At 42.3% G+C, this 27689-nt stretch overlaps 1 protein-coding gene and 1 long non-coding RNA gene across 2 annotated transcripts in view; one reads left to right on the forward strand and one right to left on the reverse strand.

Annotated features, from left to right (window-relative positions):
- ube2f (ubiquitin-conjugating enzyme E2F (putative)) overlaps positions 1-27689 on the reverse strand; it is a 164412-nt gene that overhangs the window by 38019 nt on the left and 98704 nt on the right. The gene's annotated exons all lie outside the window — the stretch shown is intronic.
- On the forward strand, positions 49-27462 carry LOC127528877 (uncharacterized). The gene is made up of 3 exons (XR_007935488.1): positions 49-160; positions 460-550; positions 27350-27462. It is a non-coding gene; the product is annotated as an uncharacterized LOC127528877 (long non-coding RNA).

Below are 27689 nucleotides of genomic sequence, written 5' to 3' on the forward strand. Positions count from 1 at the left end.
GGGCAGACGTTAAACTTCACTTAGTTTCCTACAACTGTCATAGTGGACTCTAAGCTATCGACTTCCTGACAGTGTTTAGAAGCCATTAAGAAGGCTAACAGAATGTCAGGTCATATAGCGCCTTGACGTGTAGAGTACAAGTCACAGGAGGTTCTGCTCAGTCTTTATAACACACTAGTGAGGCCTCATCTGGAGTCCTGGGTGCAGTTTTGGTCTCCAGGCTACAAAAAGGACATAACAGCAACAGAGAAGGTCCAGAGAAGAGTGATGAGGCTGATTATAGAACTACAGGAGATGACAATTGAAGTACATGTCATGAGAAGGATTTAGGAGTTGTAGTGGATTCTAAGCTATCGACTTCCTGATAGTGTTCAGAAGCCATTAAAAAGGCTAACAGAATGTCAGGTTATATAGCGCCTTGACGTGTGTGGAGTACAAGTCACAGGAGGTTCTGCTCAGGCTTTATAACACACTGGTGAGGCCTCATCTGGAGTCCTGTGTGCAGTTTGGGTCTCCAGGCTACAAAAAGGACATAACAGCACAAGAAAATGTCCAGAGAAGAGCGGCGAGGCTGATTCAGGGCTACAGGGGATGAGTTAGGAGGAAAGATTAAAAGAGCTGGGCATTTACAGTTTAACAAAAGAAGATTAAGAGGAGACCTGACTGAAGTGTTGAAAATTATAAAGGGAATTAGTCCAGTGGATCGAGACGGTTATTTTAAAATGAGTTCATCAAGAACACGTGGACACAGTTGGAAACTTGTGAAGGGGAAATTTCGCACAAACATTAGGAAGTTTTTTCTTTACACAAAGAACGATAGACACTTGGAATAAGCGACCAAGTAGTGTGGTGGACAGTAAGACTTGAGGGGCTTTCAAAACTCGACTTGATGTTTTTTTTGGAAGAAATAAGTGGACAGGACTGGCGAGCTTTGTTGGGCTGAATGGCCTGATCTCGTCTAGAGTGTTCTAATGTTCTAACTGCATTACCAGAAGTCCCCGCTGAGCTCTGAACACCAAGGACACCAATGGCCACATTTGCAAAGGAAGGCGCTATACTCGCCGCTGCAGTCTCCGTCATCTTCAGTACAGCCGATAACCCAACACAGACCCCCAATCAGACCAATGGCAGCAGCTCAACATGAGCAAAAAAGCAGTTCTGCAAGAGCACCTTAACAGCCACTCATTCAAGCTAACGTCACCCTGAAGAGACAGCCAAGCCGCATCTTCTTCTTAAGAACTCTTCCCAGAATTACATGAGCTACTGAAGTGAAAAAACAAACAGAAAGGAAATCCATTAATCGGAATGGAAAAGTCGCGCAAAGATAGCAGAGTGAGAAGCCATTAAGAGAGATTCACGGGCCTTGGAATCCCACTAAAGCACAATAACAAATCAGCGGCCCTCTTGAGACGAAACTCCCCGCTGCTGGCAATTATCAGTGTTACTTTTCTCGGCGACTAGAAATTGTTCCATTTTCCTCTAATAAGAAAATTGCTTACAATCAAGGGAAAAGGGTGTCCTTCTTCAAGGAATCTTACATTGTTTTAATCAAATCTTTGTGATATGACTCGTCTGAACGATAGAAATGGGGCCAACGCAAATTGACAAAACACAGGAACGCATCCGCCATGGCAACAATGTGTACCCAGCTGAACAGAAGGCCGCCTTGTTCTTCTCATTCAAGTAAACACAATAAGCAGGTGGACTGGTGGAGAGTTCAGACCTGCTGGATCTGCAAAGAAATAACTCCATGTCCAGTTTCTAAAGGTCCATTATGTGTCTGAATAGCCACTGCACAAAAGGTGCTGTGTATGTGGAAACAATGCTGCCAGAAGAGAGTTCTTATTCAACCTACATGACAATGGGGGGAAAAAAAAAATCTTTTAGCCTTGACAGCACACGACCCAATAACAAACAGGGGGTCCGTGAGCCCAGTGACATAGCGGAGGAGGTGGAAAAACATACGGTCAGGCAATTCTAGTAGTCGAAAGTCTGTAACACGCCGGCACACTTGTGCGCTTAGGAGGCCGCGAAAAGGACCAAGTGAAGGTAATTCCACGCCAGGCCAGGGGGTGGTGGGGCACACTAATCCTGTCTTGGTTATCCCGGCAGATCAAACATGGGAAATTCTGCCCGGTTCTGGACACAAAGACGTCACGTTCCGGTTCTGGACACAAAGAAGCCACTTCCGGTTCCAGCCATGAAGATGCCACTTCCGGTTCCGGCCACGAAGACATCATTTTCCAGTTCCGGCCATGAAGATGCCACTTCCGGTTCCGGCCACGAAGACATCACTTTCCAGTTCCAGCCATGAAGACACCACTTCCAGATCTGGACACAAAGACGCCACTTTCCAGTTCCAGCCATGAAGACGGCACTTCCAGATCTGGACACAAAGACGCCACTTCCGGTTCCGGCCACGAAGACATCACTTTCCAGTTCCAGCCATGAAGACGCCACTTCCGGTTCTGGACACAAAGACGTCACTCTCCAGTTCCGGCCATGAATTTCAGCAAATTTCTCCAAGCCGGTGTGCAGGACTGATCAACAGTTACTGGAACCGTTTAGCTGCAGTTATTGCTGCATGGGGGGGTCACACCAGATACTGAAAGCAAAGGTTCACAAACTTTTGCCACTCACAAATATGTAATATTCAATCATTTTCCTCAATAAATAAATGACCAAATATAATATTTTTGTCTCATTTATTTAACTGGTTTCTCTTTATCTACTTTTAGGACTTGAGTGAAAATCTGGTGATGTTTTAGGTCATGTTTATGCAGAAATATAGAAAATTCTAAAGGGTTCACAACTTTCAAGCACAACTGTAGATAGTTTTGGGCTGTGTAACATGCCGCAATTACAAAAGAACTTATTCCAACAAGGGTGCTAGCACCCCCTACTGGATAGAGGTGGCAGCCCCAAACCTTTTTATTTTTAAGTGTGTTGAGTCTCATCATTTCATAACGCGTTCGTTTGTGGACGCTGCTGCTACTCAAGCCGTTGGGGAAAAGAAGTATTTGATCTCCTGCTGAATTTGCAAGTTTGCTCACTTACAAAGAAATGAACAGTCTTTAATGTTATGGTCGTTTCATTTTAATGGAAAGAGACAGAATATCAACCAAAAATCCAGAAAAAACACATTACATAAAAGTTATAAATTGATTTGCATGTCATTGAGTGAGATAAGGACTTGATCCCCTACAACCCAACCAGAATTCTGACTCTCACAGACTGACTGATTGATTGTGTGGCACACAGTAAGAGAAGCTACTGAGAGGCCGATGGCCACTTTGAAGGAGTTCCAGGATTTGATGGCAAAGAGTGGTCATTGTGTGCAGATGACAACAATTTCACAAGCGCTCCACCATTGTGGCTTGTTCAGGAGGGTCGCACTTCTCAAGAAAGGCCACCTTAAGGCTCGTTTCCCAGAATATACCTTGAAGATTCGGATGCCAAGTGGGAAAAGGTCTTCTGGTCAGATGAGACCAAAATCAAACTATTTGGCCTCAACGGTACACCAATGCAGCTCACCATCCACAACACACCATACCTACAGTAAAGTATGGAGGGGGCAGCATCCTGTTGTGGGGGGGCCTGGGGCTCTCGTTAGGGTAGGAGAAAAAAAAATGGATGGGGCAAAATCCCGTCAAATTCTTGAGGAAAACCTGCTACCCTCTGCCAGAAAGTTGGAGATGGGCAGAACATGACAACGACCCGAAGCACACAGCAAAACTGACCACACAGTAGCTGAAGGAGAAAAAAGTGAATGTCCTCATGCGGCCAGTCAGAGCCCAGAGCTAAATCACACTGAAAATCTGTGGAAAGATCTGAAGATAGCAGACCACCAACGCTCACCATCCAATGTGACCAAACTTGAACAGTTCTGTAAAGAAGAGTCAGCAAATATTGAGATCTAGGTGTGCAAAGCTGATAGAGAAGAATCCCAACAGACTCAGGGCTGCCATTAAAGCAAAAGAGGGGTCAACAAGACGACATTAACATGGGGAGGGGATCTTTTATGAATCTCAGTAGGTCTTGTTTTTACATTTTTATCATTTTTCTGAACTTGTGATATCTTTCACTTGGATGTTTGAGGTTGCATTGAGTAAGTAAAGCCGGGAAGAATATTTTTTGTATGGGTTTTCATTTAAGCCTGTAAAGCAAAAAAAAAAAAAAAACAAAAAAAAAAACAAGGGAAAATTTCAAAAGGGGGGGGGTTCTTTTCGATGCCCACTTTAACATTGCCATAAGGGGAAATATTTCAATGTCTTAGCATTTCAGCTTCACAGCGAAAGGGCAAAGCTTTCCACTCCGCTAAATGTCTGCACTCCATGAAAAGTGATGTGAATCCTGAAAAAGGTTGCTGGGCCAAAGATCAAACCTGGGGGTCCGGGCAGAGAGGATGAAATCGCGTAGGGCAGGAAGTTCATTTACAGCAAAGGCACAGGATAAACCCTGCAATGAAATTATGAGTGGAGCCCAATAAAAAAAAAAAAAAAAGGCCCGTGAGTGGGCACAGCCGAGGAATAAGAAGCACAGATGCCTGCGGTCTCGAGTGTCACGTCATCAGCGTCTCCTAATAATAATAATAAAAGAAATCATAACTACTATAAATGAAAAACGCACAGAAAATGTATAAGAATAAAATGAAACCCATTTCACCGCTTCTGGATAAGCGCCCAGCAATGTGATTCATCTGTTAGTAAACAGGCTTTTCAAAGCCTCCCCGGTGGGTGGATGTTAAAGCCTCATCATTATGTACCCTGACGGAATATCAGACTGAGTCACACGCATCACACAGGCCACCACCGTTTACTGGACTCGGATAGCGGCCCCCCGGTCTCCCAAAATCATTAGCGAGAAAAGACGGAGCTGAGTCAGTCACAGGGTACGCGTCGTTTCCTTAGATATCGCAGAGCTGTATGATCAAAACCACCGATCTGCATGCTGTAACTGGGCAACTCGGCGGAGATGAAGTGGATATAGAAATAAAAAGAATTTAAAAAAAAAAAATGGAGAATTTAGTAACTAATCCCGGTGAGGTCTGTGCTGATGATGTGCCATTCATTAAACGCACGTCGGTTAAAGATGAAAATCTACACTGACACACACACACACAGACAGAGTCGCACACCGGCCGCTTCCAGGTGGTCAGAACACGTAGGAGAACCTTCAGAAATAACTGCATTTACGTCTACGTCTGTATTAAAATACAATAAACAGTGCAACAGCTCTAGGGGTGTGCCAGCCACCCAACCCGACACAGACAGATGCTAGAGGCGCACTGATAAAAAAGCAAAGACGGTTTCATTTTGTTCACCACGTGGGAAACGCCTTTCCCGTTTCCCACAGGCCCAAAACTTATAAATCTTTTCTTCTCTCTCTTTACTCCTCCTCGGCCAGCTTCATTTTCCTTCCACCCGACCCCGACTCCTGCAGTGGTGACTGCTGACTCCTTTTATAATGCCACTCCCAAACCCCCCAGGGACCAAATTCTGGCAGCCACTTCCGGTTGTGGCGGAAAAAACCCCAGTAGAGTCCAGCTGCAGTCAGGACAGTTTTAGGCCACGGACAGATTCAGCGACCTGAGACATTCTGAGGCCCGTCAGATGACGCCCCTCTTTAGCTGCATCTCTTTTCACTCCACCCCCTTTCCACACCCCCACCCCCGTGTTAGCGGTAAACGTTTGTGGTAAATGTGCTATTATAGTAACGGTGGCAAATTGACGGTGTGTGCAAAAAACTGTTCTAATAAAAAAATCCTGCGACGAGACGCGATTTTCTCAGAGAGACACTTTCACATCCGCGAGACGAGACTTTGTGCCAAGAGATTTAACCACAGAAATAAAAGACAAAGAGTGGAGGACAAAGTAGAACGTTGTAAAGAATTCAAAAACGTTGGCGCAATACACATGCAGAGCAGGTTAGAGATAATGAGAGTACGAAAATTCGAAAGTCAAAAACCTGATAGTAAAGATCGCATTAGCGATAATAAACGGAAATTATTACTCGGTGAAATAAGGGAAAGTAATAATCATCCTGGACCAGGTGAAATTGAAACCTAGCAGGTCCAAGCGGGGGTGGAAATAAAAGACAAAGAGTAGATGACAAAGTAGAACGTCGTAAAGAGGTTCAAAAACGTTGGCGTGGTACACATGCAGAGCAGGTTAGAGATAATGGAAGTACTAAAATTCGAAAGTCTCAAAAAACTGATAGTAAAGATCACATTAGCGCTAACAAATGGAAATTATTACTCGGTGAAATAACAAAACGGCGAAAAGAGATCGAAGATATGGACAGAGGTGATATGACAGAAGTATGTAGATATTGTTTGGCTTTAAACTTTAAGTCGGAGACTTGTAGATCGTCTAATTCGTGTTGCCATCGAGGTAAAGTAGTGTTTCTGCCCAATGAAGAGGCGTATCTGCGAGAATTAAAAGATTTGTTGTTTAGTGAAAGTGAAATCCACACACACTACAGGCAAAATATCCGCATGTACAATTTTCTGTTTGCGTTCGCATCATTCAATACTCAAAACGTAGATTTACACAATTCAGGACCATACGCTATGAGCATCTGTGGTCCCGCAACAATTAAAGCTACTCCAAGTTTAATTTCAAAGAAACCACAATTCGGTCAGGTTCATATAATTATGAGCACAGAGAAGCGATACAACATAGAATCGAAAGAGTTAAACGATCGGACGCATTAGAAATTCTACAGCCCATAATGGATACAAATCCATACGTCCAGAAGTATCACGCTTTACACGAAATTTATCTGAAAAACACGGACAAAGAAGTTTTCTTGGATTTCTATTAGGGATGCACCGATACCGCTTTTTTGTAAAACGTGTACAAGTACGAGTACTTGCATTTCAGTACTCGCCGATACCGAGTACTTAATAAAACATGATTTAAATTTACAGGTAACAGCTTTAGTCATATAATTTAACAAAAAAAACAAGAAACTCTCGTCAATCCACTGGGAGGTTAGGCTAATTAGCGACACGGGGCTAACACTGCTTGTCCAAATATCCGTGGTGAAACTAAACGCAGAGGAGGCTTGCAGTAGGCTGTGGATATGTTTTTTCCACGGAGTCGTGTAGTTTAGGCAGCTCCGTATCAGTCATGTAGCGGCGGCTTGGGACATTATATCTGGGCTCCAGAACATGGAGGAGACGCAGGAATCCCACATTTTCTACCTCCGAGAGTGGCTGGTCACTCAATGCAATGTACTCGATAATTGCCTGTGTTATTTTCACAGCACGTGGATTGTCTCTGGACATTTTCTCTCGTCTTGCAAGAGTTTGCTGCAGCGTGGGTTGTGTTGGTTTAGAAGCGTGGGTAAACTCTTTGTACACGTTGTCGTGTTGGGATTTTAGGTGCTTGATTAAATTACTTGTGTTAAATGCGCTACCTTTTGAGCCTCCTCTGGACAATTTCGCTGAGCACAATTTGCAGTCCGCCTTTGTTTTGTCGTCTTCATTCACTTTGAAATAGTTCCACACGGCTGACATGTCTCGCCTCGCCTTCTCCCCGCTCTGAGCTGCAGCTGGGGCCTGGGGGCGGGCACTCGGCGCCTGTGATTAACCCCCTTACACGCCGCTCAAACATAGACATTTCTCAGACCGTGGTATCGGTCCCCGGTATCGGGGGACTTTTTAACGAGTACGAGTACTTAGAAAATGTGGTATCGAGGCCGATACCAGATACCCGTTTCGGTATCAGTGCATCCCTAATTTCTATATGAATCTGAAAGATCACACTTGCATATACAGTATAATAAACCAACATGTGACGGATTGTCAGCGATAATAGTTTCGAAAGACGGAGATATCAAAGGCAGAGTTGATGTGTTCGTGTTTATCCAGAAGCACAGCACGATTCGTCACAAGCGACAGATCTGGGAAATGACGAGCGCGTAGGGCCCACACAGGGGTTGGCGAGTGAAATGAGCAGGGGGCAGAGCCCCCTAGAATTAAATAATAATAATTATTTTACTATTGAGTCTTTTCCATGCTCAAAGCACTTAGCCTTGTCCTAAATTTCTTTAAATTCATTAATTCCATCATAAGAAATCTGACAAATGATAGGAGACCATTCAGTCCATCAGGACCATTTATTTAGCTCAGGGGTCAGGGGGGACAACCTATTTAGATGGGGCCTCACAACAAGCACTGAATGTCCCTGAGGTGAGCCCACCCAAACAATGGACTACATTCTCCGTGAATGTTCCCAAGGCCCTACATGCACCGATGAAGATCTTAAGGATGCTAATGGCTAATGACCCTCACCTATTCTGTTTCTCTTCTCGGTACTCAAATGTGGCACTTGGTGCCACGGCCCACCTGCCAAGTTGTTTTGCCTGCCTAAGGTAAAGTCATCCCTGATGGAGGATTGCAGGAATCATGGGAAATAGGGGTCCTTTCATCGGATTGGCTGGCCCAGCACTGTTTCACCCGTGGAATGGCCAAGTGGGGGAGGCAGCTTGATGGATGAGGTCTCCAGGACTCTAAAAATATCCAAATCATATTATGTGATATCATCTACTGTTAAATTCTGCTCCGTACATCAAAAAAAAAAAAAAAAAAAACTTTTTATTTTATACTGTATTGAGGATTTGTTCTGTTCTATGTATTGTATTGTATTGACCCCCTTCTTTTGACACCCACTGCACACCCAACCTACCTGTAAAGGGGTCTCTCTCTTTGAACTGCCTTTCCAGAGGTTTCTTCTATTTTTCCCTACAAGTTTTTTTGGGAGTTTTTCCTTGTCTTCTTAGAGAGTCGAGGCTGGGGGGCTGTCAAGAGGCAGGGCCTGTTAAAGCCCATTGCGGCACTTCCTGTGTGATTTTGGGCTATACAAAAATAAAATGTATTGTATTGTATTGTACTGTAATGGCGCCATTCTTACCTGGATACGGCTGTGGTGTGATAAGATATGATGATGAGCTTAGGGGTGTCGAACTCGAGTCCTGGTGGGCCGCAATTCTAACTCTTTTCCTAATCGGTGAGCAGGTTTCACGGCTAATTAACTCCTTTTCCCTTTTTAATAGCCCTGTTTTCAAGGACTCAGTCCTCTGAATTGATTCTTTACTTTATTAAATGACAGCCAAACAGAAATGAGATGTGAAACAAGCCGACCGACGACCAGCTAAACTGGGGCTTCAAACTCCAACCAGTTTCTTAATGAGAAGCTGATTCTTGCTGTTAATTAAAAACTCATTATTTAACTCTACGGCTTGTTGCTGCTCTCATTATGCCACAGCAGACATTTCCGAAACTTGATTTTTCTGTTTTTTCTAAGACCCCCGCCATAATGTCTTGGTGACCTGACAGATCAGCCTTACTGAGACCTTCACCTTTCTTTATCTTCAGATATTGAGCACAGGTGAGCGGGACATGTTTTGTGTCTCACTATTGTTTGGCTGCTAATTAAAGAAAAAGAAACAACGAAGGGGTCTGCGTCAAGTTAATTAAAACTAAGGCAGAAGAAGTTAATTAGCGGCACTAATTAAGACGATGGTTAGAATGAAAATCTGCAGCCCTCCAGGACCAGAGTTTGAGACCCCTGGTTTAGCTTATAGCTCAGCTGTCCCCAATATCTCCTACAGGTCCTCAAGGTTTCTGCTTCAACTCCATGTCTCTTTAGTTTCTTTCAGAAGCCCACGACTCTTTGTGGCTTCAGTTTTAAATGCACTTCCCCTTAATCTCCACTAGGTGTCCTCGAGTATGTGATTCACCCTTTAGCTGACAGAATGTTGCTGGATCTTCTTTATCAACGCCATTGAGGATAATAAAGACCTGGATGACGTCCCCATACCATTTCCTCTGCTCAGACTAAAAAGGTTTAAGTCTCAGAGTCTGTCACAGTACACCATGTCCTTCAGTCCCATGATGCACTTGGTTGCTCTCTTCTGCACAGCTTCAGGTGCTGCTATGTCTTTCTTGTACTGTGGTGACCAGAACCGCACACAAACTCCAGATGAGGTCTTGCTAATGAGTTATATTGAGTAGTTTGAGCTTAACGTCCCTTGATTTAAACTCAACAGTTTTTATAATACAGCCTAACGTTTTGTCAGCACATTGCTAAGTCGATGGGAATGTTGCATCAGCATATACTCCTAAATCCTTTCCAGAGGTTGTTTCCTGAGTGACAGTGTGTCCCACCTTGAATTTATAAGTGACGTTCCTTTTCGCCCACATGTTGCACTCTCAACACCCCCGGAATGACAAAACAAAAAACAGGACCGGAGGAATTGTTGCAAAGTTCTTAAGAAAAAACTTTACTCAGGGCTTTGTTACATTCCAGCTAGGGGGTCCCCTCCACCATGTCCTTCTCCTCCTCCTTCTACTTCTTCTACCCTTGGCACCAAAAGTAACCATTCCTTTTAATTTTTATTTTGCTCAGTATTACATCCATTCATTCAGTGTTTAAAATGTTTTATTTATAGTATTTTAGAGTACAGTGGAGAAGGAAACGTAAAAAAGTTTCCAAAAGTGACTAAAATCACTTGGGTTTACTTTGGTGCGGCAACTAAACTTTCTCAATACTGAGCTTAGGAAGTGTTTCCCTGGGACAAAGTTTTTCCTTTCCTTATCTATTATACAGCCTTTCATTATCTATCTATTATATAGTGCCTTTCATAACTATCTTATGGTGCCTTTCATATCAATCTATCATATAGTGCCTTTCATATCTATCTATTATATAGTGCCTTTCATCTATCCATTTAGCTATTATATGGTGCCTCTCATCTCTCAATCAATCAATCAAAGTGTTAAACAAGCAGGTCATTAGAATTTTAAATGCATTTTTTGTTAAGCAGAAATCCCGGGTGGACTGTAATACGGGCATTTCCTTTGTTGTGGATATTTGTGCACCTCACTTATAAAGCTTGTATACCCACACTTCGAGACTCTTTTTGCAACCTGATTTACGCCCGGTACCCTAAAACAAAGGACAGGTTAACAAATGGACAGTAGCACTAGGTTTGTGATGCGCCATCTGTTGAAATGATCAGTGCAATTCATGTTTCTGTTATATGCAATTTGGTATGGGATTTGTGAAAGTAATGTTACTGTTTGTGAAGTACCATATGTCAGAATGACAAATGAAATACATATGTCTCTTATGTAACATTTGGTATGGGATTTGTAAAAGGAGTGTTAATGTTTGTGGAGCACCATCTACTGGAATGACCAATGCTTTTCTTGTTTTTGTTATATGCCATTTGGTATGGGATTCATCAAAGCAGTGTTTATTTTTGTGATGCACCATTTGAAGGAATGACAAATGCAATGCATAGGTCTCTGATATACGACATTTGATATGAATCTGTAAAAGCAGTTGTGCCTGCTGTTGGAATGACAAATGCAATGCGTATGTGTCTATTATATGTCATTTGGTATGGAATTCATAAAGGCAGTGTTAATGTTTGTGATGCGCCATCTGTTGAAATGATCAATGCAATTCATGCTTCTGTTATATGTCCTTTGGTATGGGATTTGTAAAAGTAATGTAAATATTTGTGAAGCACCCTCTGTTAGAAGGACAAATGAAATACATATGTCTCTGTCATATAATATTTTGTATGGAGTTTGTAAAAAGAGTGTTAATGTTTGTGAAGCAGCATCTACTGGAACGACAAATGCAACGCATATGTGTCTGTCATATGTCATTTGGTGTAGCATTTATAAAAGCAATGTTAATGTTTGTGATGCGCCATCTGTTAAATTAATGATCAATGCAATTCATGTTTCTGTTATATGTCCTTTGGTATGGGATTTATAAAAGCAATATTAATATTTGAGAAGCAGCATCTACTGGAACGGCAAATGCAATACATATGAAATTTGGTATAGCATTCATAAAGTATCTATCTATCTATCTATCTATCTATCTATCTATCTATCTATCTATCTAAAAGCAGTGTTAATGTTTGTGATGAACCATCAGTTGGAAAGACCGAGACACAGCAAGCGGACGGACACCCAGACACTTCTCCTTTTATTAAGGTGGATAGGCAGCTGAAGATCAAGTTCACTGTATTCTTTCACTTGAAGCTTCTATTAAGGAGGCAAACAAATAAATGAAGAAGTGATCTTGATGCTTAAATGAATCACTCATTTCAATGGAAGAACTACACAAAGCCTTTTTGTATTTTTTTTTCAATTTTTCTTACTTTAACTGACATTTTCTTGACAGGCAAATGAAAAGAAAGCCAGAGTTCTTGTTGCAAGACAGGCAAGGACATTACTACAAGAGAAACCTGATCTTAAAGATAAACAGCAGAAACGCATGCTGCATTTATGCCTCTTAGTGACTAAGGACACACGCGGCACCTTCCAGAACCTGTCCATGTTTGCGGCTAACTCCGTACAAGACGACTTCGCTTTGCTCTCAAGGTTGACGGAGCCGCCAGCACTCGTCCACTAAACTAAACTGTGAACAAGTTGCCATGGGAAAACACCTACTCAATATCAGCAAAATCCAGCGACAGCAGGGCTGGGGAATATCTAATAAATAATACAAATTGTTTAACAGGAAAGAAAAATTTCAGGAGAAGCATGTGTTTCACAGAATCATCTTAAACAAACTGAAGACCTATGCGTGTGAGCCATCTTGAAAACACACCAGTCCAAAAAGTGTGAGTCTCCCTAGAAAATACGGTTAACAAATGCAGCATACGCTCGTAGTAAAGCTAAAGGACTCCATGACATATTGGTCTTCATACCAAACTACACTACTTCAGTTTAGCATGTCGTGTTCAGAAGGCTAACAGAATGTCAGGTTATATAGCGCCTTGATGTGTGGAGTGCAAGTCACAGGAGGTTCTGCTCAGGCTTCATAACACACTGGTGAGGCCTCATCTGGAGTCCTGTGTGCAGTTTAAGTCTCCAGGCTACAAAAAGGACATAACAGCACTAGAGAAGGTCCAGAGAAGAGCGACCAGGCTGATTCCAGGGCTACAGGGGGTGAGTTATGAGGAAAGATTAAAAGAGCGGAGCATTTACAGAGATGAAGAGGAGACCTGACTGAAGTGTTTAAAAATTATGAAGTGAATTAGTCCATTTGATCAAGACTGTTATTTTAAAATGAGTTCATCAAGAACATGGGGACACGGTTGGAAATTTAATAAGGGTAAATTTCGCACAAACATTAGGAAATTTTTCTTTACACAAAGAATGATAGACACTCGCCAAAACAGTAGGCCAGCACTACGCGCCGTTGTAAAGAGGAAGGGTGAACGCACCCCAAGGAGATGCAGTCGCAGGTAGTTTTTACCTCATCCTCACTCGAGCTGCTGCTGCTGCATCGCATGATCTGCATCTCGTGCGGCGCTTTGAACATTTAAAAGCCAGTACAGCAGCTGTCCATTTGTCTCACTGCCTTGTCTCTCTTCTCCCTCAGACATCCTCTGCTCCTGTTGGGGGTCCCACTCCCGAGGCGCGCCCCTATGAAGAGGAAGATTTTCGATTCTATTAATTGAGACACGGAACTTTCACCTCCAACTACACACGGAGATCGATTCACTCCTGAAAGAGACTTCTGTTTGTTTGAAGTGTCTGAATAACATTTCGGTCTCTAAAATCTGTGTATCTGTGCAACTCTGTGACCCAAGCGTGACAGCGTATGTGGATTTCTCCTTCACCAAACAACAAATCTTTTAATTCACGCGGATACGCCTCTTCATTGGGAAGAAACACTATGCAATCTCTTTTCGCTGTTCCATTATTTCACTGACTAACAATTTCCGTTTGTTTGCGCTAATGCGATCTTTACTATCATTTTTTGGAGCCTTTCGAATTTTCCTACTTCCATTATCTCTAATTTGTTCTGCATGTGTATCACACCAACGTTTTTGAATTCTTTACGACTTTCTACTTTGTCATCTACTCTTTGTCTTTTACTTCCGGCCCCGGGCCTGGTTAAATCTCTTGGCACAAAGTCTAGTCTTGTGGGAAGTGAAAGTGTCTTTCTGAGAAAGTCTCGTCTCGTCTCTCTGAACAGGTCTTGTCCCAAGATTTTTTTATATAATAGAGAGAAATACCCTGACTAGAGCTGCTGATCAACTGTACAGACTGCATCTCTGTTGTTAGTCATCAGCACTAAAACATATGGTGCTTGCATATGATCTATGTTCTAATTTGTTACTAACCATCTCCTATTCTGTTTCTCTTCTCCGTGCCAAGTTGTTCTACCTGCTTCTGAGGATCGCAGGACTCGTCCCAGCGCTGACTCAGCTGTGAAATGGCCAATAGGGGGAGGCAGCTTGATGGCCGAGGTCTCCAGGACTCTGAACAAATCCAAATCCTATTACATGATATCATCTACTGTTAAATTCTACTCTGTACTTGTAATATTTCTATTGTGTTGAGGATGACTTGTGTTCTGTTCTGTGTATTGTCTTGACCCCTTTTTTTTTCTTGACGCCCACTGCATGTCCACCCTACCTGGAAAGGGGTCTCTCTTCGAACTGCCTTTCTGGAAGGTTTCTTCCATTTTTTCCCTACAAGGGTTTTTTCTTGTCTTCTTACAAAGTCAAGGCTAGGGGGCTGTCAAAAGGCAAGGCCTGTTAAAGCCCACTGCGGCACTCCTTGTGTGATGTTGGGCTCTACAAACATAAATTGTATTGTATACCTTTCAGGTAAGAGGACTTTGTCTTAAATGCTACAGTAGGGGTGTCTTTCACTTATAGATCTGGGCGGTCACAGTGGCTGCAGGTTTTCACTTCAACTAATTTCTTAATTAGAACCCACTGCTGCAAAAGACAAAACTAAAGGGGACTTAATTTAAGACAATTCACTTATTACGATTCAGGACCCTTTTAAATAGCTGTGGTGACGTTTTACTTACTTTTGAATTTCTCAACCAGCCACCAGTTAATAACGAGATGGAAGTGACAAAGGAACCACTGCTGTACAACGCAGATATGAATATGGAGAAAAGGGGTGCGACGCCTCTAAAAAGACCCACAAAGCAGGTAAAGGGCCTTCACTGGCCTGTCCAGATGTAGCCCAGCCTCACCCCAGGTAGCCTGACCCCAGCCAGGCTTAAAAAGGGAGCCCTGGCTTCCAAGGTTCAAAAAGTGCCTTCAAAATTCGAAACTACAGTTAGGTCCATAAATATTTGGACAGAGAACGACTTTTTTCTAATTTTGGTTCTGTACATTACCACAATGATTTTGAAATGAAACAACTCCGATGCAGTTGAAGTGCAGACTTTCAGCTTTAATTCAGTGGGGTGAACAAAATGATTGCATAAAAATGTGAGGCAACTAAAGCATTTTTTGTAACACAATCCCTTCTTCATTTCAGGGGCTCAAAAGTAATTGGACAATTGACTCTTTGGCTATTTCATGGGCAGGTGTGTGCAAGTCCGTCGTTATGTCCTTATCAATTAAGCAGATAAAAGGCCTGGAGTTGATTTGAGGTGTGGTGCTTGCATGTGGAAGATTTTGCTGTGAACAGACAACATGCGGTCAAAGGAGCTCTCCATGCAGGTGAAAGAAGCCATCCTTAAGCTGCGAAAACAGAAAAAACCCATCGGAGAAATTGCTACAATATTACGAGTGGCAAAATCTACAGTTTGGTCCATCCTGAGAAAGAAAGCAAGCACTGGTGAACTCAGCAACGCAAAAAGACCTGGACATCCACGGAAGACAACAGTGGTGGATGATCACAGAATCATTTCCATGGTGAAGAGAAACCCCTTCACAACAGCCAACCAAGTGAACAACACTCTCCAGGGGGTAGGCGGGCGTATTGATATCCAAGTCCACCATAAAGAGAAGACTGCATGAAAGTAAATCCAGAGGGTGCACTGCAAGGTGCAAGCCACTCATAAGCCTCAAGAATAGAAAGGCTAGATTGGACTTTGCTAAAGAACATCTAAAAAAGCCAGCACAGTTCTGGAAAAACGTTCTTTGGACAGATGAAACCAAGATCAACCTCTACCAGAACGATGACAAGAAAAAAGTATGGAGAAGGCGTGGAACAGCTCATTATCCAAAGCATAGCACATCATCTGTAAAACACGGTGGAGGGAGGCAGTGTGATGGCTTGGGCGTGCATGGCTGCCAGTGGCACTGGGACACTAGTGTTTATTGATGATGTGACACAGGACAGAAGCAGCCAAATGAATTCGGAGGTGTTCAGAGACATACTGTCTGCTCAAATCCAGCTAAATACAGCAGTCAAAGTGATTCAGGATACAGATGGACAATAACCCAAAACATACAGCCAAAGCAACCCAGGAGTTTATTAAAGCAAAGAAGTGGAAAATTCTTGAATGGCCAAGTCAGTCACCTGATCTTAACCCAACTGAGCAGGCATTTCACTTGTTGAAGACTAAACTTCAGACAGAAAGGCCCACAAACAAACAGCAACTGAAAGGCCTGGCAGAGCATTAAAAAGGAGGAAACCCAACATCTGGTGACGTCCAGGAGTTCAAGACTTCAGGCTGTCATTACCAGCAAAGGGTTTTCAACCAAGTATTAGAAATGAACATTTGATTTCCAGTTATTTAATTTGTCCAATTACTTTTGAGCCCCTGAAATGAAGAAGGGATTGTGTTATAAAAATGCTTTAGTTGCCTCACATTTTTATGCAATCGTTTTGTTCACCCCACTGAATTAAAGCTGAAAGTCTGCACTTCAAGTGCTTAGGAGCTGTTTCATTTAAAATTCATTGTGGTAATGTACAGAACCAAAATTAGAAAAAAGTTGTCTCTGTCCAAATATTTATGGACCTAAATGTATATGTGGGAGAGGAACCGGAAGAATTCTGGCAAGATGAGACGGGTCCCAATGTGAATCTTTATTAAATGAGAACTTACTGAAAAACAAACAGAAGAATCAAAAGACGAAAATAAGGAATTGAGAAGAGGATATGCAGTGGGTAACAAGGCAATAAAAAGGGAAAGAAACCCAAGACAAAGTCCAAGGACAGAAGCGACAGTCAGAAGGAAAGCAATTGTGGCAAAAACTCCAAGAAGGCCTGCTTATAAAGGCTAGGGGGTGGGCCCAGCAGTAGTGATGTCAGAGTAGCCCCGCCTCTTGGTTTACTGGAGTTGGTAAAACTGTCTCAACTCTCACTCTGGCTACATGTACTGTACATTGGAATAGAATGGGTTCACATTTCCAATTTCACATATTCAAATAAATTATTTGATCTTCTAGCCATCTGATAAAAATATAACCTCTTTTTATTTTTAATGTTTTAAGTGTTTAATGTTACTCAAAGTTCTTTAATAAACAATATAAAAAGTCCACAGACGACATCGCTACAGCCTTTAAAACACAAAACTGAACAGGTTAGGGTGCCAAAAAATACCCCAGGGCTTCACGCTGGCAGCGATAAAAGGCTTTGCATCTTGTATGTTGGGGGTGGGGGGCTTTCAGTCACATCGATAGAAATTGCAATCAGCATATCCGGCAGTTTAAAAAACGAGAATAAAAACACCCAGAAAGGATTTGAACCCTGGTCTCTGGTGCTGAAGTACAAAAGCACCGACCCATCACACCCCCAATATGTAAATAGCCGACTCCATTACTTCAGCCCTAAAAAATGCAGCAGTCAGATCAAACGTTGGGGGTCTTTTTTTTTTTTACTATCTATGTTAGTACAACCCATGCAGACACTCCATTGTAAAATATACTTGAAGTCAATGATTAAAGTCAAATGGAGGTAATTGGATTTTTCACAGTGCTGGAAAATAAACTGACCACATTTTCAACAAAAACAAAAAAGAAGTCTAATTATCCCAAAAAAGAAAAATAATCGCCTGTTTATCTGAGAAGTACTTTAAATTCTACCTTGAATTGCATTTGAAACTGCTACTCTGTCTACAGTGTCGTGCCCACGGAGTGCTGATGGGACATTTTTGAAGGAGATTAAAATTCTTAGACCAAAATAAGCTGAACAAATCTGGCAGCCAATTTTAAGTGGTTTTAAAAATAGTCAGCTTGAGAGGAATTTTAAACCTGTGAACTTCTCCTGCACGGCATTTTACTCAATTTGATACGTCAATCATAAAATCCTAGGCATCTTCATAACATACTTGATGGATAAACAGAGAGGTCCTTGAAGAAAACCTGCTCCAGAGTGCACGCCACCTCAGACTGGTGTGACAGCTCACCTTTCAGCGTGACAATGACACGAAGCGCACAGCCAAGACAACGCCAGAGTGTCCTTGAGTGGCCCGGCCAAAGCCTCGAATTAAACCCCACAGAACATGTGGGAGAGACCTGAGGATGGCAGTTGATGGAGACTTCCCATCGAATCTGACAGAACTTGAGAGGATCTGCCAGGGAGAATGGAGGAAACTGCATAAATCCAGGTGTGCAAAGCTTCTAGAGACTCAAAGCTGGACTTGCAGCCAAATAAGCTTCTACAAAGTACTGAGGTAAGGTCCGGCATACTTAAGTGAATAACAGACTTTTAGTTTATTATTTTCAATAAATGTGCAAAACTTTCTGAGGCTAGAGATCTGCACTGGTAATCGGAAGGTTGTCGGTTCAAATCCCATAAAACTCGGTAAGTGACTCCACTCCATTGGGCCCCTGAGCAAGGCCCTTAACCTGCAATTGCTCCGTCCTGGGTATGATCTTAATCTGCATCCAGTCCTGCGAGCAGGTCCTTCAACTTGCACGGAAAACTCGTGGGTTGGTGGCAGGATTGGCACTCCAGCCAACGTAAAAAAACCTCACACTCTTCAGTGTGGTGCTGAGGTGTCAACCTGTAGCATGGCAGCACTCAGATCTCAATCCGGGTGGTTTGCCATGTGGTGGGTATGGCAACACGCTGTAATAAGCTCCCACTTACGAAAACATACTTTCACTTTGTCATTGAGATACGGAGTACAGAGTGAAGGGAAAAAATGGCAAATTAATCCATCCACCTTAATAAAAGGATCAGAGTCTCCGTGTCTGTGTGTATCTGTATGTCTTTGCCATTCCAAAAGATGGTGCTATCACAAACATTTTTAGTAACAAAATTCATTGCATTCGTCATTCCAACAGATGGTGCATCACAAGCAGTAACACTGTTTTTACGAATTCCATCCCAAATGGCATATAACAGAGACACAGGCCCTGCATGGTGCACTGAAAACATTGACGCTGAGGTTTACTAAATTTATTAGAGTTCAGCTTCTCTTAGATGGCTGGAATCATTAGTTTTTACTAAGAAAAGGCATTGCATTTGTCATTCCAAAAGATGGTGCAACATAAACATTTGTAGTAAGGCATTTTAATGCACCACGTGTTGGAATGACAACTGATAAACATTTGTAATAACAAAATGCCATTCATGTGTCATTTTAAAAAAATGGCACATCACAAACACTAACAAGAATCCTATACCAAATGGCATATGACAGGCATCTGCACTGTATTTTTCATCCCAACAGATGTCACATCACAAGCATTTGAAATCGTTAAATGCACTGCTTTTGTCACTCCAACAGATGGTGCAAACATTTGTAGTAAGGCTGGAATGACCAACCCAGCCTTACTACATGTTGGAATGACTACTGATAAACATTTCTAATAATAAAAAGTCATGCATGTGTCATTCAAAAAAAAAAAGGCACATCACAAACATTAACAAAGCTTTCACTAATCCTATACCAAATGGCATATGACAGGCATCTGCACTGTATGTTTAATTCCAACAGATTGAACATCACAAGCATTTGTAGTCATAAAATGCAGTGCATTTGCCATTTCAATGGATGGTGCATCACAAACTTATGTAGCAAGGCATTTTAATGCACCACCTGTTGAAATGACAACTGATAAAACATTTGTAACAATAACACGCTATGCATGTGTCATTAAAAAAAATGACACATTACAGACATTAACAAAGCTTTTACAAAACCACACGCATTATGGAATATGCTCCAACAGATGGTGCACTGCAAACATTAACACTGACTACTTAGATTTGAACCCATCTTAGACAGGTAGCACAGCAAGTTAAAAATTTAATCTACTACAATGAAGGGTGTAGGAAGTGAGGGGGTCTGAATACACTTTAAATCGCTTGTAGGTTCTCTTCGTGTGTCAATCTTAAATATAATTCACACTTTCCCCTGGCCCAACAGTTCTGGACAAGCTGGCTGCTGACAGACTGGAGTGTCACTGTGAAGGTCGGTCAGTCGTTTGACTGTCAAAGCTCTGAGAGGAGGTGGTAGACAGCAGATAAGATTTATTAAGGACAGTCCCAGTACACAGGGGGCTTCTGCCACACTTATTAAGAGCGAGCAGAGAAGGGACTTTGTGCTTTGAGACCAGTAAAACATTTGCTCAGGTAGCCCATAATGAAAATCGACCAATCAACTGCCACAATGGCCAGGCAATCAGAGCGCCTCAGCTGCTTGTTTTGTTTTTTTTGTAAGATTCAGAGTGGGCCTCTCTGTCAGCTTCAGATGGTCCATTGTCAGTAGAGTCACAAGGGAGGCAGAGAGCCGCCATCTTAGAACCTGTCAGAGCTCCACAAAATAAAAGATTCACTTTGGTCTGCCAAGGTGAAAGAAGGAAAGAAGGAATGAGAGCTGCTCAAGGATTTTCTCATAAATGAACAGAGAAGGAAGGAAACTTTTATAGGCTGGTAGAGAATGAGACCATGGAAGGACAACACAGGATCAAAAGAGACGAGAAATCAAAGGACGGACGTTTGTGTTTCACATTCCTTGTCAGCTCTCTGAGATCCGAATAATCTGAGGCTCAACTGAAATGGAACACGAGGGTGAAGTTCTCTCCATTGAAAACTGATCCAAAATTTTAGTTTTGCTTATGTCCTCTATAACAATGGGAAATTAAAAAAAAAAAAAAAGAATCTCAGCATAATATTTATAAAATCAGGACAATTCCTTCCCTGTCATTTTGATCTAAATATTCTTCCTGCTTGCTGTCACTGAAGGCAGAATTCGTTTTGACAGCAGGCTGGGCAAATGCCAAGAAAATATAAAAATCTTTGGGGTTTGAAACACAGAGCTATATCTCTCTATTATATAAAAAAAATCCTGCGATGAGACGAGAGTCCTGCCAGGAGATTTTTTCAAGTTCCGCCCTCCTCTCCACCATTTCCGGTTCACGGCCCATGCCTGTGGTCCTCTCATTTGTGTGACTGCTTTTGTCAGACTCAGTTCCTGCGCTCTCAGCTCTTATAAATTTGAATGTTTTCCTCACTTTAAGTTCCCAATAAAAGACAACGTATTATGTCCAAATCTTATTGAAGAATTTCATCCCGAAGGGTTATCAACAGAAGAAGTGAGTACACAGGCAATCCTGGGCACCGAGAAACGATGAAATCAAACGAATTAACGCGGAAATTGACATCGGTTACACGGCAAATTGATTAAATGCGTATCAATAGACTACACTGAAACAGTTGGTGGTGATGGTGCGGAAGATGAAAACATCAACTTACAATATCACGAAGAATATTTACAACCGTTAACACCGTCTGGTCTTCCACCAGCCGAATGACTGTATTGTAATATTATTGCGTCATTTATGTCTGAGTGATGGGCTATGCAATACGACCAGATTAGTTGTGTAGTTAAAGTAGTAAATGATTTGCGGGTAAATGCAGACAGAGGCCATTTATCTGTTCTCATCCTCTTAGATCTGAGTGCCGCATTTGACACCATTGATCATAATATTCTTAGAACTCGCCTTAGTCAATGGGTGGGCCTCTCTGGTAGCGTCTTAAATTGGTTTGAATCCTACCTGGCAGGGAGAAAATTCTTTGTTAGTTGTGGTAATTATAATTCAAAGACACATGATATCCTATATGGTGTTCCACAAGGCTCTATCCTGGGTCTGCTGCTCTTCTCAATCTACATGCTTCCATTAGGTCAGATTATCTCAGGGCACAACGTGAGCTACCACAGCTATGCTGATGACACACAGCTGTATTTATCAATAGCACCTGATGACCCCGATTCTCTTGATTCACTAACACAATGTCTGACTTGTATCTCAGAATGGATGAATAGTAACTTTCGCAAATTAAATAAAGAGAAAACCGAAATCTTAGTGATTGGCAATAATGGATACAATGAGGCTATTAGAAATAAACTGGATGCATTAGGATTAAAAGTCAAAACGGAGGTAAAAAGCTTAGGGTAACTGTTGACTGTAATCTAAATTTTAAATCGCATATTAATCAGATCACTAGGACAGCATTTTTTCACTTAAGAAACATAGCAAAAGTTAGACCTCTTATATCATCGAAAGATGCAGAGAAATTAGTTCACGCATTTGTTTTCAGTCGACTTGATTACTGTAACGCACTCCTCTCAGGACTACCCAAAAAAGACATCAATCGTTTGCAACTAATGCATAATACAGCTGCTAGAATCCTTACCAGGAAAAGAAAATCCGAGCACATTTCTCCAGTTTTGATGTCCCTACACTGGTTACCTGTGTCATTCAGAATTGACTTTAAAATTCTGCTTATGGTTTATAAAGCCTTAAATAATCTCGCCCCATCTTATACATCGGAATGTCTGACACCTTATATTCCAAATCGCTACCTCAGATCCTCAACTGAGTGTCTCCGTAGAATTCCAAGAGCAAAACTTAAAAGAAGTGGTGAGGCGGGCGGCCTTCTGTTGTTATGCACCTAAAATCTGTAATAGCCTATCAGTAGGAATTCGCCAGGCTAATACAGTGGAGAACTTTAAAAAAAAAACTGCTGAAAACACATTACTTTAACATGGCCTTCTCATAACTTCACTGTAATTTAAATCCTGATACTCTGTATATCCAATTCATTATAATAACTATTCATTCAAAATCTGTACTAACCCCTACTCTCTCTTCTGTTTCCTTTTCCGGTGTCCTTTTGGTGGTGGCGCAAGCCACCACCATCTACCCAAAGCACCATGATGTTCCAACAATGATGGATGGATTAAAAGCCAGAAGTCTGTATGACCATCAGCATCAAGTGACTCCATGAGAACCCTAACTACAAAGAGGACTATTTCATTTATGTTAGGCAGAATGCTCAGAGGGGACTGGGTGGTCTCGTGGCCTGGAACCCCTACAGATTTTATTTTTTTCTCCAGTTTTTTTTTTTGTTTTTTCTGTCCACCCTGGCCATTGGACATTACTCCTTTTCTGTGTTAACTAATGTTGTCTTTTTTTAATTTTGTATTTTGTCTTTTATTTTTCTTTTCTTCATTATGTAAAGCACTTTGAGCTACTTTTTGTATGAAAATGTGCTATAGAAATAAATGTTGTTGTTGTTGTTCAAAATTGGTCGATCAATTCTGACATGTAAAATTTTAACAGGCGACAAGAAAGGTAATGTAGTCCATCTTCAGGGGATAACATGAGACACCAAAGGAGATCTTCATATGGCGTTCGCATTGTCGCAGGTGGGGCGACCCGGCCGTGACGCCCCGGAGGACCAGAAGAGGGCTATACGCCTTCCACAGACCACGTCGAGGTGACCGCCCTGGCGGCTATGGGGACCATGGGTACAGAGCTTGGAAGCTCAACCCCGTAGGGACCCGTGGTCAACTCAATGCCTTGGGAGCCCTGGACCTCAGCACTTCCGCCACACCCAGAAGTGCTGGGGTGGTGGGGAGAGGATCGGGGACACCCGGAGTGTTACCAGGTGCACAGCCGGCACTTCCGCCACACTGGGGAGTGTCAGCAGAAGATTGTTGGGAGGCACCTGGAGCACATCCGGGTGATTATAAAAGGGGCCGCCTCCCTCCATTCAGTGTCTTGAGTCAGGTGGAAGAAGGACAAGGTCTGGGAGGAGGCAAGGAGGCGGCCTGAAGAGAGAGAAGGCATTGTGTTGTGGCCAGGACTTTTGGGCACTTGGGGACTGTGGTGCACTTTACTGCAAATATGGACTTTGTAAATAAACGTGTGTGGGGTGATTTAAACATGTCTGCCTCTCTGTGTCTGGGTAATGTTCCACAGTATTAAAACGTTTACAGTTTCCCGTGAGAACAGCATTTGCTGTGACAATTAACAAATCACAGGGACAAACATTAGAAGAAGTCGGTTTATTTATTAGAGAGAAAGAAATTAAATTCACTCACGGGCAGTTATACGTCTCGTTGTCACAATTCAGTCCAAACACAGAATACAAAATTCGATGCGATATTGATGAAAAGTTACTTCAAAAAATTGTTTTTGCTGAAGTTTTACAGTAAAAGTGTAAGTTTAAAAAGTATGTGTGTGTTAATTTTTTAAGCCAAATAGAACAAAGTCGTATTACGCAATGAATACCTCTAGCGCAGCATGAAACATAATTTACTTTTAAATTATTACGTTTTACTCTTTTTTTACTCTGCTTAATTGCTCGCTGTAATGTAAAATAGTTAGGTCTACTATGCATATGTAACAATTCCCATGAAAATAACAACCTGTTTAAATTGTACATCCACGAGCAGCAGATCCGCAATGTAGCTAGTGCGTAGCACCCAGCCGGGGGTTGGCAAGCGAAGCCAGCAGGGGGCAGAGCCCCATAGTAAAGAGAAATGAAAAGGCTTTTTCTGAAGAAAGGCAGGGCCAACATGAGTCACACAGGGACCTGAAGCTTGGTGGCACTCGTCTAGCTCTGAGGCTAGGGATCTGCACTGGCTAATCAGAAGGTTGCCGGTTCGAACCCCGTAAATGCCAATAGGGACTCTGCTCTGTTGGGCCCTTGAGCGAGGCCCTTAACCTGCAATTGCTGAGCGCTTTGAGTAGTGAGAAAAGCGCTATATAAATTCAAAGAATTATTATTATTGTTAGTAAAGGATTTGGGTGGCACCGTGTTCAGCGACGCAGCCTCACAATTCCAATGTCTGGTCATCGTCTGGGGTGAGTCTGCACATTATAACTGTGTTGGCATCCGCTGAAAATGGGCTATAACTGGTGGACAAAAATCAAATCCGTTGAATCATCACAGAGAGACTTGGGTAGCAGACAGGCTTGGGCAGATCTGTGGACGATGAAATTTAATGTCAGGAAATGTAAAGAATTACACAAAAGAAGTACAAATGTGAGGCTTGAATACACAATGGGAGGTCTGGAAATCAAAAGTCCACCTTATGAGACGCCTTTAAATTGCCACATACGTGGGGGTTAATGCATCCTCTGGATGCCAAATACTTTTTTGCTGCACTTTTTAAGGAAACGTCACAATTCAACAAGAAAAAGTGGAATTTTTTTTTTCATGCAAAGAGCATCACAATTACTGCAAGACTGATCATTTTACACACTGCACATGAACTGTAAAAACTATAAAAAAATTACTGCAACAATCTATTATATACACTGCATCTGGAAAGTATTCACAGCGCATCACTTTTTCCACATTTTGTTATGTTACAGCCTTATTCCAAAATGGATTAAATTCATTTTTTTCCTCAGAATTCTACACACAACACCTCATAATGACAACGTGAACAAAGTTTACTTGAGATTTTTGCAAATTTATTAAAAATAAAAAAACTGAGAAATCCCATGTCCATAAGTATTCACAGCCTTTGCTCAATACTTTGTCGATGCACCTTTGGCAGCAATTCCAGCCTCAAGTCTTTATGAATATGATGCCACAAGCTTGGCACACCTATCCTTGGCCAGTTTCGCCCATTCCTCTTTGCAGCACCTCTCAAGCTCCATCAGGTTGGATGGGAAGTGTCGGTGCACAGCCATTTTAAGATCTCTCCAGAGATGTTCAATCAGATTCAAGTCTGGGCTCTGGCTGGGCCACTCAAGGACATTCACAGAGTTGTCCTGAAGCCACTCCTTTGATATCTTGGCTGTGTGCTTAGGGTCGTTGTCCTGCTGAAAGATGAACCGTCACCCCAGTCTGAGGTCAAGAGCGCTCTGGAGCAGGTTTTCATCCAGGATGTCTCTGTACATTGCTGCAGTCATCTTTCCCTTTATTCTGACTAGTCTCCCAGTTCCCCACAGCATGATGCTGCCACCACCATGCTTCACTGTAGGGATGGTATTGGCCTGGTGATGAGCGGTGCCTGGTTTCCTCCAAACGTGACACCTGCCATTCACACCAAATAGTTCAATCTTTGTCTCATCAGACCACAGAATTTTCTTTCTCATGGTCTGAGAGTCCTTCAGGTGCCTTTTGGCAAACTGCAGGCGGGCTGCCATGTGCCTTTTACTAAGGAGTGGCTTCCGTCTGGCCACTCCACCATACAGGCCTGATTGGTGGATTGCTGCAAAGATGGTTGTCCTTCTGGAAGGTTCTCCTCTCTCCACAGAGGACAGCTGGAGCTCTGACAGAGTGACCATCGGGTTCTTGGTCACCTCCCTGACTAAGGCCCTTCTCCCACGATCGCTCAGTTTAGATGGCCGGCCAGCTCTAGGAAGAGTCCTGGTGGTTTCGAACTTCTTCCACTTACAGATAATGGAGGTCACTGTGCTCATTGGGACCTTCAAAGCAACAGAAAATTTTCTGTAACCTTCCCCAGATTTGTTCCTCGAGACAATCCTGTCTTTGAGGTCTACAGACAATTCCTTTGACTTCATGCTTGGTTTGTGCTCCGACATGAACTGTCAACTGTAGGACCTTATATAGACAGGTGTGTGCCTTTCCAAATCATGTCCAGTCAACTGAATTTACCACAGGTGGACTCCAATGAAGCTGCAGAAACATCTCAAGGATGATCAGGGGAAACAGGATGGACCTGAGCTCAATTTTGAGCTTCATGGCAAAGGCTGTGAATACTTATGTACATGTGCTTTCTCAATTTTTTTATTTTTAATAAATTTGCAAAAATCTCAAGTAAACTTTTTTCACGTTGTCATTATGGGGTGTTGTGTGCAGAATTCTGAGGAAAAAAATGAATTTAATCCATTTTGGAATAAGGCTGTAACATAACAAAATGTGGAAAAAGTGATGCGCTGTGAATACTTTACGGATGCACTGTATAGAAGGTGCAAGTGATGCCATTGATGACATTCAGTAAATCACCGAGCCAACTGCGCTTGAACTGGCTGCACACAGAGACCAACGCTGATGCCAGCAGACCAGTCTAGTGCTGCGGCTCAATCCCCATGGACAGTGATGCTGATTTGCCAGTGGTCACGAAGCTGGCTGCTCAATGAATGTCTGGCACTGACTGATCAGCTCTGGCGGGCTGGTAAATTGCACTGGGAATCGACTAAAGTCGGTTGTGGCTTTTTAAGGGTTAAGAAGGCTAACAGAATGTCAGGTTATATAGCGTCTTGATGTGTGGAGTGCAAGTCACAGGAGGTTCTGCTCAAGCTTCATAACACACTAGTGAGGCCTCATCTGGAGTACTGAGTGCAGTTTGGGTCTCCAGTCTACAAAAAGGACATAACAGCACAAGAGAAGGTCCAGAGAAGAGCAATGAGGCTGATTCAGGGCTACAGGAGATGAGTTGTGAGGAAAGATTAAAAGAGCTGAGCTTATACAGGAGATGAAGAGGAGACACGAATGAAGTGTTTAAAATTATGAAGGGAATTAGTCGAGTGGATCGAGATGGTGATTTTAAAATGAACACAGGGACTCAGTTGGACACTTGTGAAGGGGAAATTTCACACAACCATTAGGAAGTTTTTTTTTTACAGAAAACCACAGACACTTGGAATAAGAGGCCAAGTAGTGTGGTGAACAGTAAGACTTTAGGGATGTTCATAACTCGACTAGATGTTTTTTTGGAGGAGTTTAGTAG

Source organism: Erpetoichthys calabaricus, chromosome 8 (assembly GCF_900747795.2).
Source record: "Erpetoichthys calabaricus chromosome 8, fErpCal1.3, whole genome shotgun sequence".
Classification (NCBI taxonomy): domain Eukaryota; kingdom Metazoa; phylum Chordata; class Cladistia; order Polypteriformes; family Polypteridae; genus Erpetoichthys; species Erpetoichthys calabaricus.